Source organism: Rattus norvegicus, chromosome 4 (assembly GCF_021556685.1).
Source record: "Rattus norvegicus strain SHRSP/BbbUtx chromosome 4, alternate assembly SHRSP_T2T, whole genome shotgun sequence".
Classification (NCBI taxonomy): Eukaryota; Metazoa; Chordata; class Mammalia; order Rodentia; family Muridae; genus Rattus; species Rattus norvegicus.
Window position 1 is genome coordinate 52,532,504 of NC_141537.1, and position 12,835 is coordinate 52,545,338.

Consider the following 12,835-nt stretch of genomic DNA (forward strand, 5'->3'; position numbering starts at 1 on the left):
ACAAAAGACTCTTTTGTAACTCCTCATACATACCCCCAAAGTCTTGTAACTAAATAAGAGATTTTGAAGTAAATATGATGAAAAATGTTTCAAAGGGAAAGTAATAAGAAGACATGTATAGATATGTGAAGAACTTTAAAAGAGAGGTGGAAACTATAAATAAAATGGATAGACATGAAAAGCATATTAAAGTTAGGGGTTAAATCAGTAGGTTTGACTGAGAACTGGGTGCTACAGAGTAAAAAGTCAGTATAGTGGGAGGCATGGCCACAAGTCAATCTTATTTAAACGTCTCTTCCGTTGAGCTTTGCTCTTCCCAGGTGAGTCAAGGTCTGTGTTATGTTCACAGCCGAAGCTAACTGTGACCACTGGAGTCTACATCTTTAACACACACGTCCTTTAAGAAGATTCTAGGGGTCTGGAGAGATGGCTTAGCAATTGAGAGCACTTACAAAAGTGTACACTCTCAGTGCACTTACACACATGAACACTCTCAGTGCACTAACACACTCCTGTTCCTAGAAGTCCTGAGTCCAAATCTCAGCAGTCACATGGTGGCTCACAACCATCTGTAATTGGATCTGATGCCTTCTTTTGGTGTGTCTGAAGACAGTGACAGTGTACTTATGCACATAAAATAAACAAGTAAATCTTGAAGAAAAAGAAGAAGAAAATCAAGAGGAGGAGGAGGAAGGGGAGAGAGGAAGAAGAAAGAAGAAGAAGAAGAAGAAGAAGAAGAAGAAGAAGAAGAAGAAGAAGAAGAAGAAGAGGAGGAGGAGGAGGAGGAGGAGGAGGAGGAGGAGGAGGAGGAGGAGGAGGAGGAGGAAGAGGAGGAGGAGGAGGAGGAAAGAAGAGGAAGAGGAAGAAGAAAAGAAGAGGAAGAGGAAGAGGAAGAAAAAGAAGGTGATGATGGTGGTGACGATGATGGTGGTGACGATGATGATGATGATGATGACGACGACGATGACAACAATGATTCTAGGCTACTACGTGATAATTAGACCACCTAAGAAAAAGTACCTTGTACGTGGGAATCTTTTCTGGAATAACAGGTTTTAGAGGATTTGAGATAAATACAAAGATGCAAAGGTTGTCCGCATCAGTAAGATTTGTTTTGTTTTTGTTTTTGTTTTTTTGTTTCAGGGGAGTGTTGTTTTATCTTTTGGACTTCAACGGTCTGGAGCATGCCAGAATTATCATTATTATGTTCTGGGTGGCAGCATGATTCACAGTTAGAACAAGAAAGCCATTCACTAAGTGAAGTGGAAAGCCGATCGCTTTACAGGAGATCAGAGAAGGGACGGGGTCTGCCACAGGCTTGGGCTATCATGCAAGCAGCCCTGACAGTTGGGCCATTTAACTCGGAAGATCTTCTGGGACTAAAGGAATCTATAGTGCGATGGTTGCGTGGACATCATGGCAACGGGAGAATCAGAGCGGTAGAAGCTTAGGTATCTAGAGTAAGGTCACGCGCCAGCAGAAAATAAGTATCCAAACGATGGAAGTGGTACAGAGGATATAACTCCTGGGCAAAAAGACAGACGACACGGCAAGCTACGCCAGTAGATGTTGGCCTTCAATGCTTCAGACACCCCGCCCCCTTAGCTTTCACCTATGGTCCGTGGTTGCCTAGGCCCAGGTTACGAAGGTGAGGAAAGGCCAGGCTTGCTTCATATATGGGCTGTCTCAGTGTGTGAGGCACTGCATCCTCTCTTAGGAGAACAAAAGGGGAATGGTTACAGGAAAATCATTTGCAAAAGCAGCCGTGGATCGGAGAGAGCACCTGCACTCTGCCTCGCTGTCTCATCCTGTGAAATGGGCCTCGGCCTCTGTCGCGGCTATATGGCAGCTTGCCATCTCCTTTGCCCAGTACTGCTTCTTTGCAGTCCAGTTAAGTGGTGGTGTTATCTTAGGATCTTCCAGAGCACCCCCGTGGAAGCGCCCAACCTTTTGGAACCCTAGCTCCAGAGGACCCAATACCCTCTTCTGTTCTCTAAGGGCACAAGACATACGCATGACGCACAGATTTGCATACAGGCAAAACACACGAACACATAAAACAAAAACAAAACAACATGCATCTATTAAAAAGATTCTGAGGGGTTGGGGATTTAGCTCAGCGGTAGAGTGCTTGCCTAGCAAGCGCAAGGCCCTGGGTTCGATCCCCAGCTCCGAAAAAAAGAAAAGAAAAAAAAAAGATTCTGAAATTTGTGAGGTTTCTGAAGGAAGGATATAGTCCTTCTTAGAAATGCAAGCTACTCGTTTTACTATATTTACTTTCTGAAAATGGGGAGTTCTATAGAGTCTAGGCTTCCTGTACTAATGGGACAGCCACTCCACTACCAGAAAGCAGAGGGCGCTTTAGTCTGGAACACGGGAGAACAAATGGCTTTCAGTGTTTTTCTGCAGGCAGGAGAGAGCAGCTCCCAAAAGGCTAATGCTTGCTGGAGGAACTGGCGGTTCTCTAGAGATCTACTTAGCAAACATATATCTATACTTAAAGGCAAGGAGGGTAATTAACACTGAATACTAGAGCGGGGGATGGGGGTGGGGTGGAGAGCCACACACAACATAGGAAGAGTCATTCTACAAGGCAGTTCTCAAAGGGCCAACATTTCTTTTCCATTTTCCTTAGATTTTTATTGGACCTCAGTTGCACAGGAGGACAGTAATCATAACCTTAAATTCAAGTCAGCACTTTCAACATCTACGAGAAAAGGCTGCTTTTAGACTCCTTCCTTGTGTACTTGCTGGCTTTAATGTTAAGATAAGCCACTGTGAAATCACTTCCCAACTGGATAGTAAAACAGTGGCTAGCTCTTACCGCTTGTGCAGAAAAGGCTGTGTTTTGATGAGTGATACACACTTCTTGTTCAGTGAGTACAAGAGCTTCACTATGTCCTTCTCCCTGGCCTGGAACTTGCTCTGCAGGCCTTTGAACTTTGAACTTACAAATACACCTGCCTCTGCCTTTTGAATACTGGGATTTTAGGTATGCACCACTATACCTGGCCACTTGTTGATTTTAATACTAAAATAAACAATCACGAAATCACTGCCTTATAGAAAATTAAAACGACAACAGTAACCTATGCTTTTCCCTGGCACTGCTCATCTATTCCCCTTCCTCCCATCTTGAAGCTTAGATTGGTGATTTCATTGTTGCCTTCTTTCCTTTTGAAACAATTCTCTTCTACTTGCGTGTATTTATTGACAGCGCACATTTGAGGTTGTCTTAAAGTTCATAGGGTACGTTTTACCCATTGTGTATTGAATACTCTAATAAAATGGATTATGGGTAGATTTTGTGCAGGATGTCATCTCTTGGGACGTTTTAACTTAAAACCCCTAAGATTTATTCATATTGCCCTGTGTCAAATTGTCCTATGTTAAGCGGGCGAATGTCATCACCGTGCGTCCCTTTATCACCAAATTTGCACGTGAATGCAAGTGCACCTTTTAGGAAGAAAATGGTTTGTTTCTTTTTGCTTATTTATTTGCATATTTATTTATTTGTATATTTTAAGGACAAGGCGTTAACTCTAAGCAATACAAAAATTCCAAGCACTTCTGAATATTTATCTACAGCCGCCACCCCCTTATTGGTTTCTTAATTGAAACAAGATCTTTCTTCCCTGCTTATCCCTCGACGTCTTCACGCACTTTACTTAGCCTTGTGCAAGTACATGCCTTGCCTTTTCTTTTTCCAGCAGTTTCAAGGAACCCTGAAATCATGTGTTTAGTCACAGGACAGGGCAGCGCTTGTTTTTCTATAAAACCAGAACAGAGACATTCAAAGTGCCTTCGATAACAATGCCACATTTGAATAACCCCTGTCCTACACACAAACCTTGTTCTCGTGTCTCCCTTAAGCCCACCTGAGACCTTACACCAGTTGAGCTGTTTGTAAAGATTCATTTGCTTGGGCATAAAGAACTCTCCTGTGGTATTGAAAACACATCCCTCAGAGAATAAAGGACCAAGCTGTTGGGCATAATGAAAAGCAAGTGTTAAACCTCGGCCACACAGACATTTCACACACCTGGAACAGCATCCCGATGCTTTCAGGAGACAATGGCAGAAAATGAATCTCATGTGTGCTCCAGATGGTTCTGAAGGATCATAGACAAAAAGCACCCATCCCCGCCCCACCTCCCCACTTCTCAAAGCAACTCTGATTAAAATTTCCTAGGACTTCCAGCTAAATACTAAAAGTTAAGCGGGTGAATGTCACCGCCCGCCGTGTGTCCGGGGTGCCCTTTATCGCCAAATTTGCATGTGAATTAGAGTGCACCTTTTGGGAAGAAAATGAAAAACACTCCAAAATATTAAGATTGCACCGACTCCTTGGTGGAGGTAATGATTGATGAATACTCCGACGCCGCACGGAGACAGATGTACATGGAAATAGCAAAGCAAATGAGCTGGAGAGGAAGCCCCCAGCTCTGAGGGGCAGAAGCAAACGGATAGTGCAGTCACCCTGCCACAGAGACAGAGCGCCGTCCACCATTCACAACAGCTTTTAAAAGAGCAAATATTTTCTATTCGCTCTCAAGAAAATTATGTTTGTTAGACTAGGAAATTGTGTGGATGCGAATTCTCCAACCTGGTAATTATCTCTGATCCATTTCAATAAGCAAAGGTTTGGGGGAATTATTCGTGTATGAATCATTTTCCCTGCTTTTTATTTGCAGAATAGATTGGAACTGTATGAACAAAAGACCTTCAACTCCTATTAACATTTTGCATGCAATAGAGGCTCTCTAGAAATTAAAAAAAACAAACATTGGTAAATCAATAAAGGAAAACATTATTTTATTTCACCTTGGGCTCAGCCACCCACTGCCTACCTTCCCTTCATCCTTGGAAGTTTTTCTTTTGAGCTGACCCAGCCAGAGTGTAGACGGTTGATGGGGAGGTGGGGGTGGACGGTGGGCTGAAGGATATTGCTTCAGTAAAGGTTAGGTTTTTAATGGGGAGTAAAAGGAGGAGAATGACTGTCTTGGCTAGATTTAAATATTCAAGGAGGGAAATGGTTATAGAAGAGGCAGACTCTTCTGGAAGTATTGTATGTCTGGAAAACTGAAAGCTGCAAAAGCAGGGTGTGTGTGTGTGTGTGTGTGTGTGTGTGTGTGTGTGTGACAGAGATAGAGACAGAGACAGAGACAGAGAGACAGAGAGAGAATAGTGGGTGGGTGCTGTTCAAGGATTCAGGATAACCAAGCATAACCAGAAAGAGGCAATAACTGAAGTGCCAGTATCAGAAGGACTGCAGCCAAGACACTGCCCCTACTAACATCAGGAAATATTGTATAAGATAACATTATTCTCTCCAAAATGTAGATATTAATAACCCCTAAAGCTGGCCATATCAGCACTTTCCTGTAATTCTGGTACTCAGGAGGCAGAGGCAGGAGGATTTCCAAGAGTTCAAGTTCAAAGGCAGCCTGATTTACATAACACTTTATCTGAAAAAAGAAAACAAAAAAAAAAGAGAGAGAGAGAGAGAGAGAGAGAGAGAAGAGAAATCCCTACTCTACCGGTGTGGTTGAAACGATGAGATAAAGCATGTATAGAGTACTGGGCATGTTGTAAATGTAACGATTAGCCACTGTCATCATCATCGTTACTATCATCATGGCATAATCATCACCTCTCTAGATTCATTCGCTCTATTAGATTAATGAAAATATCCATTACTCTTGCACAAGGTTGTAATATGAGGACCTGGTTATGGGGCGAGGTTGAAGCTCCGTGGCAAACTAGTTACCTGACACAAAAGGCCCTGGGTTTGATCCTCAGCATAACAGAAAGACATTATCAGCAATAACACAACGTAGCAGAGCCATGTACTGTTTTCATTCCAAATGCCATTAAAAGTTGTGCCCTTCTTAGAGTAAGCCTTGTACCAACTTAGAATATCCCTAGGGCAAAGTGAACTTTATCTACTGAAATTGCCAAGAATAAACACGGATGAACTTCACCTTAAGTTTCCCTGAAAATTTTCTGTGGGAGGAGAAAAAAAAATTGGCCCAGATCAAGAAAAGAGACTTAACTCACATGTGAAAGGCAAGTCTATGCACAGAACACACAGTAATGGCTGTATCAACCGGGAATTGCCTCCCCCAGGGAGGAGCAGGGCAGCTCCAGATTGTAGCAGATGGGGATTAAGTTTTCTTTGTTTGCCTTTACAGGGCTGAAGCACAAGAGCAGGATAGAGTTACTCAATTGCAGAATTAGGCAACTCCATACCCACGTTGTATGGCAGTTTTTCTTTCTATCGAAGGAATGAGGAAATTCAATGAAAAGGGCTTGCTCGTTTTCTAAATAAGAAACTTAAAAGTCAGGTAAGGCAAATTTATATTACTCAGTTAAGTGGGTGACTGTGTGAGGCACACTTACAACACAACGATGATGGAGCCAAGATCAAACCCTAGCTCTTTGTTTATGGAAAGAGAAAGAATAAACTGAAAATATTTTACAAAGACAGGAAAGGTCCGATTAGATGGTTCAGTTCCCTTTGAGATCTTGAATCCTTGTCCACATTAGCCGTATTTTATCTATGCATTTCTTAGCTCCTCCCACCAACATAAAGCCTTTTCCCTCATTAGAAACCCATAACATTTCTCTCCATTTGAGAATGTGTTATGCTTTCATTTGAAGTAGTGTATAATACCCCTCGAAGTATCATTTTTATTTGTATATGTATCTCCAAAATCATTTAGCAATTCACTGTGATCCAAAAACGTATAAAAACAGTAGCATATTACAGTCAGTTGGGATGTATCCCAAGTATAGAAAAATGGCTGAATATTCAAAAAGATAATATGATTAACTATATTTGTAGATTACAAAGGAAAGTCACTTAGTTCTATCAACTGACACAGAAAAAGCATTCAACAATATCTAACATCCATTTATAACAAGATGCTAGCAAACAGGGCAAAGAACTTCTTCAACTTGCTAAGTAACATCTACAAAAATTAAATATTCCAGCTTACATCAACTTCATGTTGATATTTCTGAAGATCTGCAACAAAACTAAGACATTCTTATGTGTTACTCTTATTCAACACGCTATTGTTTCTTTAGCTAGTTCAATAAGACCCAAAATAAACTACTTCTTAAAAGATGGGAAAGTAGAAATGAATCTCATTATCCACAGATGTCATAAATAATCTAGTGAGAAAACGGATCTACTGGAACTAAATGAAAAACAAAACAAAACAAGTAAACAAAAACTTTCTAGACTTAATACACTATGGTAACAAAACCACATGATACAAGGTCCATACATTGAAAATAAATTAATTTTAACAGAACATTACAGAGCTATCTGAAATTTTTAAGAAGTACATAATATACAACTTGCAATGCCATCAGAACTTAATTTTTTATCATATATTATATATATATATGTGTGTGTGTGTGTGTGTGTGTGTGTGTGTGTGTGTGTGTGATGTGTATACAATTTTGGCACGTTGATGACAGAAATTAAAGAAACCTAACATGATTGAAGGTAACGTGAGTCCATTGATTAGGAACTGTTCCATGGTTTCCATGTGTCAGTTACTATGCATACATGCCTATTTTTGCTTTCTGGGCTTAAAAGATTAAAAGCAGGCATAGGCCAGTAATATCATTTGGGTTTAGGAGGAGGAGGAGGAGGAAGAGGAGGAGGAGGAGGAGGAGGAGGAGGAGGAGGAGGAGGAGGAGGAGGAGGAGGAGGAGGAGGAGGAGAAATATGAGAGCTTGAGAAATAGCAGTTGAATCTAGGAGTGTTTTAGTTCAATTCCCATTGCTGTAACAAGCACCATGACCCAAAGCAACTTGGAGAGTAAGCGCTTATTTTGTCTTACATTCTATCGTGAAGGGGAGTCGGGACAGAACTCCAAGGCAGGAACTGAACCAGAAGCCATGGAGTATCGATGTTCAGTCTTGCTCAGCTTGTTTTTGTCTGTTTGTTTGATTGGTTGGTTGGTTTTCTTCTTACAAGCCAAGACTACTTGCCCCAGGGGTGGTACTGCCCATGGTGGGTTGGCAACTCCCATATCAATCACTAGTCAAGAAAATGACCCAGAAGCAGACAATTTGCTGGATGTATTTTCTCAGTTGATGTTCCCTCTTCCCGAATGACTTCGGTTTATATAAACCTGACAGAAGCTAGCCAACATAAAAAGTAAGGAAGAAAATATGCCAATGAACCGAAACAATTTATAAAGTTGGTATGTAAGGGATCTCTCAAATATATGCACATATGAAATTATATAAATTATATAGGATGCAATCAAGGGCATATGCCAAAGGGATGTTGAACAAATTCCTTTACCCAGGGCCAAAGCTACAATAGCTCAAGCTATAAAGTAAACATCTGTAAATCTATGGTGTTATAAATAATAACTGAATAAAGAAAGGGGTGGTGGAGGGGGAGCTAAAGCTCTCAGGTAAAAAAAAATTACAAGTTCAAAAAACAAAACAAAGAAGAATTACAAGTAATGTATATAAATATCTTGTCTTTGAAAAGGTGAGATCCTCAGCTAAGGTTAGAAACTAGGCCCAAGCTTCAGAATTAGCGCATTCTATTCTGCGCTTCGCTAACATCTGTGCTTTGACAGTCAGTGGATAGAAAGAGAGAGAGCAAGAATACAGATTCAGCAAGAAAGAACGAGGTTTGAGCTGAGGATACAATTGAACGAGAAAGGGTATTAGATGCTGAACCTGTGGAACTATGGCTGACCTGGGAAAGTGAACACCACGCAAAACTCCCCGGGACCTACATAAAGAAAGGAAGGACGAGTCCTTCCCAAAGAAGGGAATGCAGTGGAGGCAGAAAATGGAACTCGGAGCCTGGGAGGCTGACTTGGTGAAAGCAAATTGACATTTTGAGTGCAACGGGGATGGAAATGTAAGAAGTCAGCACAACTGGGTGCTTTTGAGTCTGAGAACTTCAGAAAGTTTACTAGAGGCCCTAAAAGCCTGATATCAGTCCCCTGTTCTCTCCTCAGCCTGGATCCCAAGCAGATGCCTCTGGTGTTTTGAGAAGACAAATTAAAAGACGGGAGGTGTCGCGCGCCCAACGTCTCGCCAGCAAGAACACGCACAGACACCAGGATCCTTCTGCAGCAAAGTGTTTATTACATCTTGAAGAGGAGAGAGCGAGCCCCAGAATGGTGCTGTTTATATACACCCTAATGTGGCGTGTCCACGCCTGATTGGTTGCTTACCCATGATCTCATAGGCACGCCCCGGAGTGGGCAAAGACCTGGCACGAAGGCACTCTTGCATATGCGCACACAGTTAACTTCCTGAAAGGAAGTCGGCTGGTGCAGCGAAGGCTGGCGCCATCTTGTAATGGCGGAGGCTATCCTGGCCTTCCACGTGGGGCGCAGTGGAAGCCAGCGCCATCTAGCGGTGGTGAATGTTATTGCGACCCTCTACAGGGAGGGACAATGTGTCTGCTTCTGAGGAGCTGCAATTGGAGTTGCCCCACCTCACTTGTTTGTCTGTTTGTTGAGGCAGGGCCTCACTAAGTAGCCATGGCTGATTTTGAGCTTCTATACAAACCTGGCCTAGAACCCATAGAGCTCTATCTGCCTCAACTTTCACAAGTGCTGGAATTACACGTGGGCACCATCGAATCTGATGAGATTGCCCAAATGCGCCCCCATGAGAAGCTGCTTTGTTCCTGCTGCTGCTGCTGCTGTTGGTGGTGTTTGTTGTTGTTGTTGTTGTTGTTTCTCAAACACACCAGCAGCAGTGAGCACTGCCTGTGGGTCTGAAGCCTCACTTTAAGAAGATCCTCTTTTTAGTGGCTACCCCTTGAAGTAGGAAAGGCAAACCATCTCTCGACACCTCGGAAAACTTGCCATGTTCAGCTAAATACAGTTCAGTCGATATTCTCAAAGGCATTCTGCTTATTCTATAACAGAATCTATTCTTCTGCTACTTTTCAGTCTGAATTTCACCAACAGGATTGTCACTTGAGGTGGGTGGGTAGATAGAGTGAAGGGTAGATGGGAAATAAGGCTCCCGTACCTTATCCCTAATGCTCTTAGATTTTCTGCATCCTCCCTCTTCTATTCTCTGACCTTGAGTCCAGTTGAAAATGTCTCAGCTCGTGTGTGTGTGTGTGTGTGTGTGTGTGTGTGTGCCCATCTGTGTGTATGTGCATGTGTGCACATGTATGAACATTTTTGGCCTATTCAATCTCCAAGCTGTTTGTATTTCCTTTACATGAATCTCATGACAACATGGATCAATCTAACTTGGTCTTTACTTAGCTCTTGAGTTCCCCTCTTAGGTGATGGTTCTTCCTTTTGAAAACACAAACCTCTTCCCCTTTACTCTTACTTATGAACGGAACTTTTTTTGTTGTTTGTTTAAAATTTTTAGGAGCTTTTGACGCATAAGTACTGCTGTAGGGGTACAGAACTATTCAATTATTTACTTCCAGCAGTATCCATACCCTGTGGCAGGTAATCAATATTTTTTTTTCGGCTGTGATTCAGGAGACTGAAGTCAAGATCTTGAGCATACTGGCCTACTGCCGTTTCAACCTTTGGATTCTTGGAACATATTTTCCTTACACAGTTCAGGCCAGCTTTGCACTCCCAGGCTCCTGTCGCTGGCTCTCGTATGCTGGGATTACAAGCATGTGCCACCATTCTCAGCTATTTTCGTTACTGTTGTTCTTGCTGTTACAGGGTATATATGATGTATGTATGTGCATGTAGTTGCTCACTTATACACATGTGTTTTTGTGGGTGTGATGCTTGCATACAGATGCAAGAGAAGGGCATCATGTTTCTCTGTCATTGTCCACCTTAATTTTTTGAGTAAGCATCTCTCATGGAATATGAAGCTTGCTCTTTTGGCTAGAACTACTGGCCAGTGAGCTCCTGAAATCCTCTGGTATCTGCTTTTAAATGCTGGAGTTATAGGCCTGTGTGACCAAACCCAGGTTTTCACATGTGTCACGAGGATTTCTTGTTTTCACATCTCTTTCTTTCATGTCAGTCCTACCCATCGGGCCATCTCCTTGGCTCTCAAGACTTTTAGCAAATCAGTATTAAACAATGGCTCCCATAAATGCAAAACTCAGTTTTTGTTATTTTTACTTTGCTCAATCTTAATATAATAAATGTTTACTAACTATATATGCATATATATGTGAAAGGCTTATTTTCATTATTTTTAATTATGAGTGTATGCAGGGAGAGTGCATACGTGTGAGTGCCGGTTCCCACAGAGACTAGAAGTGGCAGATCCACTGGAGCTGGAGTTACAGGTAATTGTGCATCAGTAGATGTGGGTGCTAAGAGTCAAGCTTGAGTTCACTGGAAGACCACTATGCACTTTTAGCACCCCACCTGTTTCCAGCGCCTACCATGGATATACAGAATAAAGGGATTGAGGATTTAAAACGTTTGTCCATTTCTCCCAGAGCACAGAGACTGTAGAACCATACAATCCATATTGTTCTAAAAGGTTCTGGTATCAATTAGGGGTCTGATATCTGTCAGCTATCAATTTAGACGAATTATTAGGAATGACACAGAATTAATGAGGAGGAAGCAGATTGGAGTCATCATCAATTTGAGGGGTGCATATTGAAAGACGAGATTACTAGTCATAATGACTAGTTAAGGACCATAATTCAAAGGGGAGTCAATATAACCTAAGTCCAAAAGCAGGAGAATTTCAGATTGGTGCCTGGGGCCACATCCACCAATTTAAATTTTCCACAGATAGGGAATAATTGAGAGTAACAGAGCCTGTGTATTGGGGAGATAGCACAATCAGCTACTTGTCATGAGAGGGTGAGGACCTGAGTTAAATTGCCAATAACCCGCATACAAAGATGTGGTGGGGTGAAAGGGATCAGTAATGCAGTACTGACAAGACAGGAGTTCCTCACAGGCTTTGCTGGCCAACTAGTGTAGCTTAATTGATGAACTCCAGGTTCGTCAAGAGACTGTCTCAAACAATAAGGTAGAGAGTGTTTGAAAAAGACATTCAGCATTGACCTCTGGCCTCTACAGACTCACCAATGCATATGCATATGCGTCCGCTCATATGCACACCCACATGCACATATGTGCACACCCCACAAACACACACGTAGAAGAGGGCCTGACAGGGGCTGAGGAGAGATGGCTTAGCAGTTCAGAGCACTAGCTGCTCTTCCAGAAGACCCAGAATCAATTCTCAACACCCACACCACAGTTTACAAGGCTTGTAACTCAGTTCCAGGGTATCTGATGCCCTCTTCTGGCCTCAATGGGCACCAGGCATACAAATGATACCAAAACATTCATGCAATCAAAACACCCATACCCTTAAAACAGGATAAAAAAATTAAAATTAAAAAGAAGGGGGCCAGGCAACCAGGAGCAATTCATCTCATTCGCATTATAATTGCTGTCCTGAGCCTATGAGAGACCATTTTAATGGAATTAATATTGGTTAACATTAATCAGATTACTGTTAAGCAAACAAAGTATTACTCTTTGTTTATTTCTTTTATTTTTGAGACTATAGGTACATCCTTTCACCTTTCCCTTTTCTCCCTTCAAGCCCTCCCATATACCTCTTCCTTCCTTTCAAATTCATGGTTTCCTTTTTCATTGTACACATATATGTGTGTAAAATATCACTCCTGGCTATACTTCAACAGGAGCTTTTGCGTGTTGTTCTTGCTAGGGCACTCCATTATGAGGGTGCAGTGTTACTTCCTTTGTTGTGGGCTTCAGGCCAAGCATCACCAGATGACCAGTTTCTAGCGCCATTCATGGCAGACAACCGTTGAAAAGGAACTGAGAAGTTTAGGGGAAGA